This window comes from Anoplopoma fimbria, chromosome 9 (assembly GCF_027596085.1).
Source record: "Anoplopoma fimbria isolate UVic2021 breed Golden Eagle Sablefish chromosome 9, Afim_UVic_2022, whole genome shotgun sequence".
Lineage (NCBI taxonomy): Eukaryota > Metazoa > Chordata > Actinopteri > Perciformes > Anoplopomatidae > Anoplopoma > Anoplopoma fimbria.
In genome coordinates this window covers 11886600-11898573 of record NC_072457.1, presented here as the reverse complement: position 1 = coordinate 11898573, position 11974 = coordinate 11886600, and positions in this window count along the sequence as shown.

Sequence of the window (11974 nt, the reverse complement as noted above, 5' to 3'; positions counted from 1 at the left end):
AATATTCATGTAGTTTTACATAATGAATGATTTTGAATGCAGGACTGTTATCTGTTATGTATATTGTGACTCTTCTACCACTGAAGTATCCAAACACAGTGATTAAAACAATCCTTCAACAGTAACAGAAGCAGTAACTGAGATTTAGTTGTTGAGAAAACAATGTCAACACAAAGACCATCTAGAATCTGTTCTGAAACATTCGATCAGCTCGAGTTTTCTCCTTTGTAATGATGTTGTAGATTTTTTAATTTCCATTTTTTTCTGAACACTTTAAGGACATTTTACTTATGCTGGCTTGAAGCTGCGTTTCAAAGTTCATTATTGATCTTGGAAGCAGCAGTTTTTGAAAAGGCCTGACAATAAAGATGGGAGCGTTATATGGGTTTCCGTCTTTTAGAGCTACCTTTTTGATTACTTTTGTCACATTAAACTAAGTGATTTACTAATATATGTTGGTTTTATTTTATGTAGACAATTAATCAATTTTGCTGGTCAGTTGAGTGAAACACAAGTTTTATAGAAAAGTACTTTATATTAAAATGTTTTTTACAAAAAAAATGTTTTCTGTACAATATGAACAGAGGAGAAATCATCACCATTGTTGAGATCATATTCCTTTAACTTGTGTAATTTAATTTAATCTTGCATTGAGTGTTGCAGCACTTGTGATGTATTTCAGAAAATGAAACAGTTTCACACCCAGTCAACAACATAATTTATGCATCTGAGGCAATGAGGGAATATGCCGTTTGAACACAAATTACAGAGGCACGGCCTGACAAGCCTTTATTTTTCCTTTTACATTCCCTATATAGAACGTAATATCCACCCCCCTCAAGATTTTTTTAAATTGCTAATCACCACATATCTTTAATATCATACAGACAATAAATAATTTAGACAAATGTCCAGTCGGCATAATTCATTAACTCTTACGCAAATCCCTCTTTTATTTCCAATCTGTCCAACCTTGAAACACTTTAATCCGACGATTTTAAATGAGATGAGAATGAAATCATAATTACGGCAGCAGTGGCTGTTCTTTTAAACCAGATCAAGGACAAGAAGGACTGCAGGGATGGAGGGATGTAGCCCGGATAACCATGTAGGAGGAGGAGAGAGCTGTAAATGGGCCAAATCCTCCCAGACCCTTGGCTCATTGTGGAGGGCGTGTTTTTATACCCATACACCATGAATGTCTTCATGAACTAAAAACTAACCATTTAATGGCCAGACAGGGAAATAATAAAAGTAAATTTGGGCTTGTAGTGACCCTTTCAAGTGAGTTGAAACAGATAGAGACCGTTCAGGCTGTCAGGCTAAGAGGCTTTTTGTGTTTTACTGTAACACCAACACTCATACAATTTGTCTGATAGTACCGCTGCAGCCGAACGCAACCCAACGCAACACTGTTTACCATTTGTTCGTTGGTGTTTGGACTGTCCAAGCATTGGAGCGCTTTGAGTCACTCTTGCATCAGTGAGCTTTGAATAAAGAAATAAAGTTTGTCTTCTCTCCTGTGTGTGCCTTGAGCTTGAGCTTCACATGGTAAGAAAGAAGTTAAGTCAAGTGTTCGGACCAAAAAACAATGTGCCTTGGAGTATCTATGTCTGTGTGTTCAGGAGTGGAGGAGTCACTGATGGAGAGGAAAACTGTTATTTGATAGTGTGGGTCCAGATGACTTTGGCTGGGTGTGGACGGCATGAAGAGGTGTGCTTGTGTGTGTGTGTGTGTGTGTGTGTGTGTGTGTGTGTGTGTGTGTGTGTGTGTGTGTGTGTGTGTGTGTGTGTGTGTGTGTGTGTGTGTGTGTGTGTGTGTGTGTGTGTGTGTGTGTGTGTGTGTTTCTGTGTGTGTTTGTGGTGGTGGATGACGGCCAGAATAGCTGCCGTCTGTGTTTGTGCAGCAGCGTCTGCGTCGTAGCCACAACCTTCAGTGGCCCCCGTGCAAAGCCACCTTAGCCCAGCTGCAGAAGTACAGGAAAACCGCTGCAGGAATAACAAGTCCAAGATGTTGGATAACATAAAGTCTCTATCCACAAAAGTCAGGAATCAACATGAAGAATGTCAATGTTTGCACAGCGAGAGAGAGAGAGAGAGAGAGAGAGAGAGAGAGAGAGAGAGAGAGAGAGAGAGAAAAGGCCATCTTAAAATATACATTTATTCAGAGCCTGTGCAAGATCAAACAGTAAAATTGATCTGCTCTTCCTTCAACCCTTTGCTCCGCTCCCTCCCCTCTATCCCCCGTCTCACCAAGTATCGACTTTCTGCACGGGCCATCGCCATGACGACTCCGGCCTGGCCTGCTGTCACCTCTCCTCAGGGCAGAAGCCTGACTATTATGGGATACGGTTCATTTGACCGCCTTGGGCAAAGACGTGCTTGGAGGAGAGCACAGAGCCCCATTCACATTCACACAATCATAAACTTCTCAACTGGGCCCTGTTGTCTCACAGCAGAGTCCCACCGTGTCCCAGGGGCCCCTTTCAGACCACAAACTACAGTCTAATCAAGACGATGAACGGGAGCCAAACTGCAGCTACAATTCTCCAGGATCCTCTTGCATTGATTCGTCAGTAAATCAGATTACTCACTGTGACCCATCAGATTTAATTAATCAGTCACTTCCTTTAAATTGCTTCTTTACTGACTCTTTTTACAGCAAAATGAATACCAGGGTTCTTCTAAAAAAGGTAAGATAGTGGCCCAAATTTAAAGTGACAGCCTATCCTGTAACATTTCAATTCAATTGCGGTTTAATGATGTGAAAAGTTTTGAGACAGGTCTGCAAAAGAAAAGGTAACATGGATAACATGGGTAACATGGAAGTTCGTTTTATTCAGCAGCTGAGCAGAGTTTAGAGACTACAGAGTGCAAAGTCCATAACACAATTCATTTGATACCATAAGTGAAGGAGTGCTGTTGTGGCTGGACTGACGCTGGGTTTGGTCCAGTGGTGCAGATATGGATGCAGCAGCTCCTGTGGAGGCAGATCTCAAATTGGTCAGAGAGGAGGATCGATACCACCATGGAACAAATAGAGAGAATGATGGGCATCCCAGGCATCTCACTGAAGTAAATTACATTAGAAAACTGAGACACTGATTCATGATGAAAACAGGTAGAGGAAGGAGGAAAAAACAGCCAGAGGGAGTTTTTTCAGGATAAGTCAGCTCTCAAATTAATGGACTCTCAGTTCCAGAAATATCAGGTTATCGTTTGTAGCCTAAGGTCAGTTTTTCAGCTTTTTCTCCATTTCTGGGGCGTTTCTGGGAGAAGGGAGAATTTTGGAGAAAAACAATTGCTTGTTTAAAATAGTGATTAAAAGTGACAATTGTATTGAAAAAGAGTTTAATTTGTCATCCTAAACCACCAGAACAACATTTGTGGCCCTTTAGTGTGATAATATTAAAATAACATATTTACAGGAAATAATTAAGAAGGAAATATTCAAATCATTTGCTAAAGTGTGTAAGCATTATTATCAAAATATATTTTAAGTATCAAAAGTAAAAGAACTCAAAATGCAGAAAATTTCCCCTTTGAGTGTTATACGTGTACATGTTATTGGATAATGAATTCTGATGCATTAATGTGTGAGCATCACAAGCCCAGCATATGTTTTGGGTGTAAAATTCTGTTAGGTAATTAGAAACTAAAGTTAAAGTCCCACAAATTTGTACTTAAGCACAATACGTCACAAGAAGTTAATGGGCTCCAAACAAGCGTTTTCCACCAAATTGGTTGGTGGAAAATGGGCCACAAATTTAATAAAAGATGTCCGGAGAGTGTCTGTGCTCCAATTCTTTGACCTAAAGCTCCTCCTCTGGCCAGAGCTCATCAACACTGGATTTCTTTTAAAAAAAGCCGTCAGCTGGTGATCATGATCTCTGCTTCTCCGTACTCCGTCATGCTGGGTATCCGCCCCCAGCCTCTCGTGTGATGTGACAGTGTGGAAGTAGGTGACCGGTGGGCGGCCGCCGTGAGAGCCAGCCCAGAGGTCAGCCGGTCACTGTCCCTACGAGGCAGCCCTGCGGCGGGTCACCTGCTGCCCGCTTTCCCCTCGTTATTTATCTCCCCCTGACACTTCATTCCTCTTCCTGTCAAAGCCCCTCCTCTTCCATCTCCCCATTTTCTCCTATCCTCTGCTGAGTTTGGCATCGGTCCTCTGATCCTTTCCGCCAATACCGGCTACCCGGGCCAAGGCGTGCTGAGACGACCCCTTCGCATCACCCCCATTCGGGTCATGTGACATCCAGCTTCAGGGGCCTCCTTAACGATGGGGGCCGGGCCACAGGCCCATACGTTGAAGTCCACAGTGTGTGAGCTGCTCTGGCCGGCTGTAGGGGGCTCCTCTCAGCGGTCCACCAGAGGGGCAATTACTTCCCCAAGTTGGACCTGGAACTGGACTTATTGCCCCCTGAAGTCTCCGTGGACTGACCGGGACGCAGCACCCCCTTTCATTAGCAGAGCAGCTTATGGTGGGAGAGCCTCGGAAAACAGACAAAGTGAAGGCCCTCCTTTGGCCGGTGATGAATTGGTTCGCCTCGCAGACAGAGAGGGGGGTTGGAGAATGACACTCAGAGGACATGAAGGGGATGAGGAAGTCACAAATACGGTGCACTGAAGAGGGATTTTACAGATAAAAATATCTTAAACCGAAGGTACAGAAGAGATGAGACGCGCGAGCTGTGCAGTTTGGCCTCCATTCTGGGTGTATTAGCCGCGGAGAGAGCACATCAAGGACAGAGCCCAAAATGTGAGCAAGTGGTGGGCATTACATCAATGTAGCACATGGTAATCAGAGGAAAATAATTGCTATCATCTTCGCTCAGTCACTTAGCCTGTGATTATCCCAAAAGCCAGTTACAGGTTTCTGTACCTTCCACTGCCTCCCAGTGATCATAGCCAGTATGAAGTGACACGGTGGGGAGAGAAAAGAGGAGCGAAGTGAACATGTAATTAGCAAGTGGTTTCATGTAAGTACTCTTTGATTTATAATTCAGCATAGCGAGAACCCCTGCTACCCAAGGCTAGTGCTCCTCTGAATTAGCCCTGCGACTGGGAGAGGCTGCAGCGAGGGGGGTTGGGGGGAGAACCTGACTAATTTGTGCTGGGTTTGAGGTGGGTTTAAAAAAGGGAAAGGAGACGTGAGGTCCATACCTGCACCTGCTTTGCGTCAGATCATAGAATATGGCAGAGGGAGGTGTGAGGATGAACTGTTATGTAGGCTTCTCTCTCTCTCTCTCTCTCTCTCTCTGATGAGATGAAATGGTTGTCAGAGTTGTAAATGACTTTGCAGCTGAACTTAAGAGAGAAAAGTTTGATATGATGAAAGCTGCTTATTTGTAATGTGACTCAACTGTAAAGCGCACAGTGGCATTAGATTTTTTTAGCGGATGACAACATGTACATGACGATAGTTTTAGAGTTTTCAAGCCAAACCTGTGTATGAAGTGATTTTCTATGGGATTCGAGCAACATTATTCCCACTCTAACTGCATCTTTGATAATAGAAGCTTTCCTGTGAGCAGTGGCCTCATTTTTCCTCCGCTCAGCTCGGTACATACTGGATTCTCTTTGGTCCCCCATGGGTCCAATGATCCCCTGATCATCCTATATTCTGACGCCCTTATAAAGCTAATGTGCTGATTTTACGTTTTCAACCTGCCATGATCCCCCACAATCCCCTCTGTTCCCTCCGGTTCTGCTTTCGCACTCAAGTGAGGATCCGCTGCCGCTTTGATCACAGTCCCCCGGTTAAAGGTTTAAAACGTCTCAATTCCTGACGATTGTTGGGGCCTCTGTGGTTTCCGTTAAGCATTTCCCCATGCCCCCCTGTCCAAATTCACCGCTCCTAAATGAGGTACCCCGTCTCCCAGCTTCCCATCCCAGCGCTGCTTTCAAGTTCCCCCGATTGGGTGCCGCAGCTGTAAGCCCTAGATTTTGTCTCCTCCATCTTTGTCAAGCCCATTTGCCAAATACAAAAAAGACCCAATAAGCTGGGTCTTCATTGCTGCTCTCCAAAGTAATCCCTAGATCTCCCACTCTCTCGAAAATCAATGCAAAGGTTGAGATGAGGTGAAACTCCCTTCTTAAGTCATCAGGCTGGGAAGTGATAAAGTCTTAGGATCACTTTTTTTGTAATCACTGTGGCTCCATGATGAAACTAATTGTCCTATTTCATGTTGCCTCCCAGTTTTTCAAAATGTCCTTTATCAATCTACTTAGAAAACAGTAGAAGAAGGTGCTGATGCTGTGCTGCTAGTTGTAAAATATATCACTGTTTCCAAAGCTTAGGTAAGCAAGGAAAAACACTTGAAAACAAAGTCAGATCAACACTTTTACGTGCTGTAAATTGATGTGACAGCAAACTACTTAACTTATAACTGAGCCACGATAACACCTCACTAGAACCCTCTTTCTCACCACATGTAGAATATCAGCGTAATATTCACTCACTTTGTAGCTCCTGAGAAAAATATCTGGGTCACACGGGCTTTTGGATGTTTGACTTTCTTCAACAGACATTTTGGCTCTCTGCTATTTCATGCAGGGCAGGTATCATACAGCTGGCTTGTGTGAGCTTGTTTGCTGAAAAAGGTTCCCACAATTCATATGGAGCGGTGTTTGGTCAAAAGCCACTGAAATTGGATTACACAGCAAAACAAAAACCAGAGTGATTGAAATGCTGTCACCTTATCTGACTCACTTGGCTAATTAACATTACAGATATTGTGCAAACCTGCAATAGGTCTTTTTGCATCTTGGGGGCAACGTAACAAGCTGTAAACACAATATTGACATATTATCACCTTAGAAAGTTTTGTCTACCGATCAAGTTATACACAGAGCAAGAGATACATTTATTTGAATTCTGAGGGACTGGCCACCTGGTGAATGTAAGTCCGATATTAACTCTCATTTTAGCTCAGGTTTTTTGGTCTCTAGCCACCCCTGAGGGAAACTAGAAGCTAAAAGAGTCCCTACATTTGTCTGGTCGCATTTGGTGTTTGGCAGGTAGCATACAGTGCAAACAGCTGATGAGAGAGGTGATAGTAAACCAAAACATTCAAGTTTAGTGGCTGTAAAATCTGAACATTGAAATACACTTCAAAGCTTTGTAGAGCTGAAGGGGAACTGCAGCGAAAAGGAGATAATCCTCTGTCAGGTTGTGACCCGCAGGCAGCAACCGCGGGTCTGAAAACTAAAGCCATCGCAAAAGTGCCTTAAACGTGCTCTGTTTCTACTAGCCAGCAGAAGCCTACTCCTCTGGTTGCAAAAAGAAGTCCAGTGGTATGGAAGTCTATGAGAAAATAAAACTACTTCTAACGTGTTTTATTACCTTACAATTACAAACATTGTAAATGTGAGTTTATGGTCTCAATAGCTTGTTTCAAGTTCTCGGTTTTAGGGCATGGTTATCTTGTGATTGATAGGTCACTGCGACAAAGTTGGCTGGTCTCTGAGTTGTCTGTGTTTTTGTCTGGAAGTTAATCATAACCTTTTTGGTCACCTAAAAATGCCTTGTTCACCCACTCGCGTCACTTCAGGTTGCAAAAAAACAAGATGGTGATGATCAAAATGCTGAGCTGGACACCATGTGTGGTGACCCCATTCATTAGATTCCTTGTCGAACTTAAAATGTTGATCAGAGCAGCTGTAATGGAGCTTTAAAAACTAACATGATTTTCAATGCAAATAAACTGTTGCTTTTGGATATCAGCTCAAACACAACACTCAGCCAGTTGAGATTGAACCAATCCCAACTGCTGCCTCTGCATCAGTGAGGTCTGGTTGAAAAAAGAGGGCTGGTGCTGGGACAGCAGTAAACCTGCCAGCCAGTCTTGGCTAATGTCGTCCTGATGGAGGCTCCAAACCAGTGGGGTGGGATGTTCCGCTACAACCCTCTGCCCTATGGTCTACCTTCATAATTAATATGTTGTTGTATCAAAGTTGAAGCGTTTGCCTCCGAAATGTCCCACGCCCAGCCCCCTTATTAAAGACCTGACCTCCAAGCAGCTGAAGGTTGCTCTGCAAACTTGGCACAACCCCCGAGTGAAAACATCTGCTTTCCTCACAGGCAGGACCGCCGCGGACCCCGAGTCTCAGCTGGTTCCTACGGCTCAGAGAGAGAGAGCCCTTCCCCTGTCCTCGCACACTGACCCCCACATTTATAACCCCACCCCCAACCGCCGCTGAGACCTCCTCAAGCCTTGGGCCCGGGCCTGGACCTCTCCATCACCTCACCCTCCTCTCTCCCCCGTCCGCGTGTAGCGCCGTGCCAGTGTGGTCACTTTACTGCTGAGAGGACTGCTCCTGTCTTGTTATCCCCACATCACAGCCTGTCGAGAGGAAGGGGAGGGAGGGATGAGAGGGATGAGAGGGAGGGGAGGGGGGGAGGAGGCATCTGCGATGCTCCCACAAAGCGGCGACTGTTGGAACGCTGACAGAAGCATCTGTCATCCCCTGCCTTCACACACTCACCTGCTGTCCGAGGGCCTGACTCTTTCTATCTTCCTCCTTCGCTCCCTTCCCTCTCTCTCTCTCTCTCTCTCTCTCTCCTCGCTCCTGCCTCTTTGAGCTTTCTTGGTGAATGTATGAAGCTCTTGGACGCCTCCTTTTAGAAATCCCACAAACTGTACCCTCTCCCTTCCTCCCTCTATGATAAACGGAGCCAGTCTGCACAAACAAAGAATGCAGATTTCTGTTTAATATGAGCTGGTGTTGTTTTAAAGTAGTTTTTTTCACCTGCCTAAATAATACAAGTCATTTTTTAACCATTATAATAATGCAAAAGGAAACCCTCCAACGTGTACTATGAGAGGAAGGCCTCTGTGTGACGACTGTGCAGATGTATGAGATTCTACTTTGCCAAGTCCTTGCCAAACTAAGCAGTATTTATCAACAAACATTGGTGTGGTGTTAATGAATGTACTGACCCGTCTTGCGACTACTTTATCATTCTCCAGTGGCGGCCCCCGTCCATTCCCCTAACATGCTGAAGGGTTGCCAGCAGCAAAGGGGAAAGATGCCAATCCATGTGTATGACACGCACATAAAACACACACACACACACACACACACACACACACACACACACACACACACACACACACACACACACACACACACACACACACACACACACACACACACACACACACACACACAAGCTCAAGGACACCATCGCTCATTCAAGTCCAGGGTAGGTGCCCTTCAGGTGATGCCACACAGGAAAGTGTAAGAACCCCAAATCAATGTTTTTTGCACAAAGTTTGAAGCAGAGGTATCTTTTTAAATATCCATCAGTATTGATAAGACTGAGTAATGGCAGATGAGGTTATTTAGGGGGTGAGGTCAGTTCTTTTTTTGGAGAGTTTTTTCTTGTTCAAAAAGAGTGTTTAAGGATAGATCATGTTGAATGTGTACAGATTGTGAAGCCCTTCAAGGCAAATTTGTGATTTTTTGGCAATATAACTAAAATGCAAATTGCCTTATAGGTTGTTTCCCAGCAGCATACCTGCATATCGTCTTATGAATCGATATTTAAAATTGCAGGTGTTACTGCCAAGAGAGTATTGGTTTACTTTTTTAACATTTTCATCACTTTTCACATGCATGAAACACACAAAGCTTGATTCTGCAAAGAGATTGTGTTATACAATATGTGTTTACCCAAAACAGAATTTGTATTATGTGGATATTTTTTGTGTTAGATTAATATTTGAAATGAACATATGAAAGTTTCATTCTACTTTTTGCTAATCTGTTTTAACCAAGTGTCTGATGGAGGTTGTTTACAAACCTTACTTTATCAATAAAGCAGAAATACCACAGTTTGAAAAATAAATAAGTAAAAGTCCAGCTCTGAAAATGTAACTCGAGTAAAAGTTAGGAAAAGCACTTATAATGCAGAAGAATTACCACTTTGTCTGTTTTACTTTAACATATTATATATTAGGATTAGTATTGCTGATGCATTAATGCAACTTTTTTTTCCATTATCAATTAATCTGCCACCATTTTTCACAATTTATTAACTGTTTTGTCTATAAAATGAAAATGGCTGCTGTGATTTCCCACAGATCAAGGGGGCATCTTCAAATGTCTTGTTTTATAGATGCTAAGAAGAACATGTGAGGCAAATTTCTGCCTTTCCTTAAACTTGAAACCCTTTCTGGGTTGCCTCGTGGCCGTGATGTGCCGAAGGGCAGCAGTAAAGTATAGGGAGGTGATTTTGAACGGCACTGGTCATACATAAAGTAGCTTCTCTCAGCATGTGAGCGAGGGCAGGTTAACAAATGAGTGAGGAAGGATAGTAGGACTTTGTGGCCCTCGGAGACAGAGCGGGTGGGGATGTTCTGCCAACACCTCGTCTGCCAGGGTGAAGGATACACACTCGCATTCATGTCCACACACACACACACACACACACACACACACACACACACACACACACACACACACACACACACACACACACACACAACACACACACACACAGTGTCATCTCTCTAAAGCTCCATCCCTGGCCTGTGTTACAGCCGTGTGTCTGAGCAGGAACCCCACTAAGCTGGCTGGGGTCCAACACCAAGGTCTCTCACCTCGCAGGCTGGGCGGGGGGCCCGGTAGCTCCTGTGAGTTATTCCTGTGCATGGACCCGGGTTCCACCTCTCTCCTCTCCTTTTGTCTCATCCGCTCGCCTCTGGCCCATCCTGGCCTCCTCTTCTCCCTTATCCCCCTCCCTGGGTCCCTGTGGCTGATGAGCCTGTCCTTCAACCATCAGCATCTTCTATTGTCTTTAACACACACGCACACACCCACACACACACCCACCCACACACACACACACACACACACACACACACACACACACACACACACACACACACACACGCACACACATACATACACAGTAGATTGGGATTTATGTAAGCTTGCTTGTGTATCTGTATCAGGCCACAAATGTTGAGGTCACCTTCATATACTTTCACCATCTGCAGTGTTTTGTTAATATAAAGCTCTTCGGAGGCCAGTGGCTGTTTTATGTAAAGATTATTTTCTTTCATAAAACCTTGATTATCCCTTAAATAAAACGTTTTATTAAAACCTTAAGACCTTGGATCGTGATTTGTACTGAAACAATTTGAATCAAATATTGTCAAGTTCCAGTTCCTCATATGTCAGAATTTTCAGCTTTTCTGTGAAATGCAATGTTGTTGGGGTTTTGGACTGTTGAAGATATCAATACAGGATCCAGGAAGTTGTGACGACCATTTTCCAGTAGTGTCTGACATTTAATAGACTTAATGATTTATCAAGGAAACAACTGACCAAAAGGTTCCTCTACCCTCTGGTGGTTTTGTGAGATGCACTGTAGTAAATCGACATTGAATACTTTCAAATTAGTTTTTTAATGAGCATTCAAACCAAACTCCATATCAAATTAAATAAAAATCAGGAAAAGCATAATGTGTGCTTGCTCTTCTAATGCTCATGCTCTTACCAGCAGATACCAAAACATGGACAGCTTTGCTTTTATACACTTCACATGTTAGTCCTTTATCTCGCCACTAGAGGTCACTGAAAACCGTCCAAATGGATTTCGAAGATATTCCATATTTTGTCCATAATTTTGTCCCTCAATCTTGTAAAATAAATGTCAAGTATTAACACAGTCATACATAGATTACACGAATCATTGAATAGGAATTAAAGATTGCAAAAGAAACAAAAGTGAGCAAAGAAAATACATTTATCTATCATTGATATGAGCCATGTTCTACATGTTGTTCACATTGAGAGGCAGCACCATAGAGCGTATATAACACCCAGCGGCCTCAGCATCAGTACCAAGCTACAGAGAGCAGCAGCCGCAGAGCTCCCACTCTGATGCTTTTTTAAGGTACCAAGAACATCCGAGATTTACACCTAACCTCTAATAAACATTAAACTATTTGTAGATTTCATGA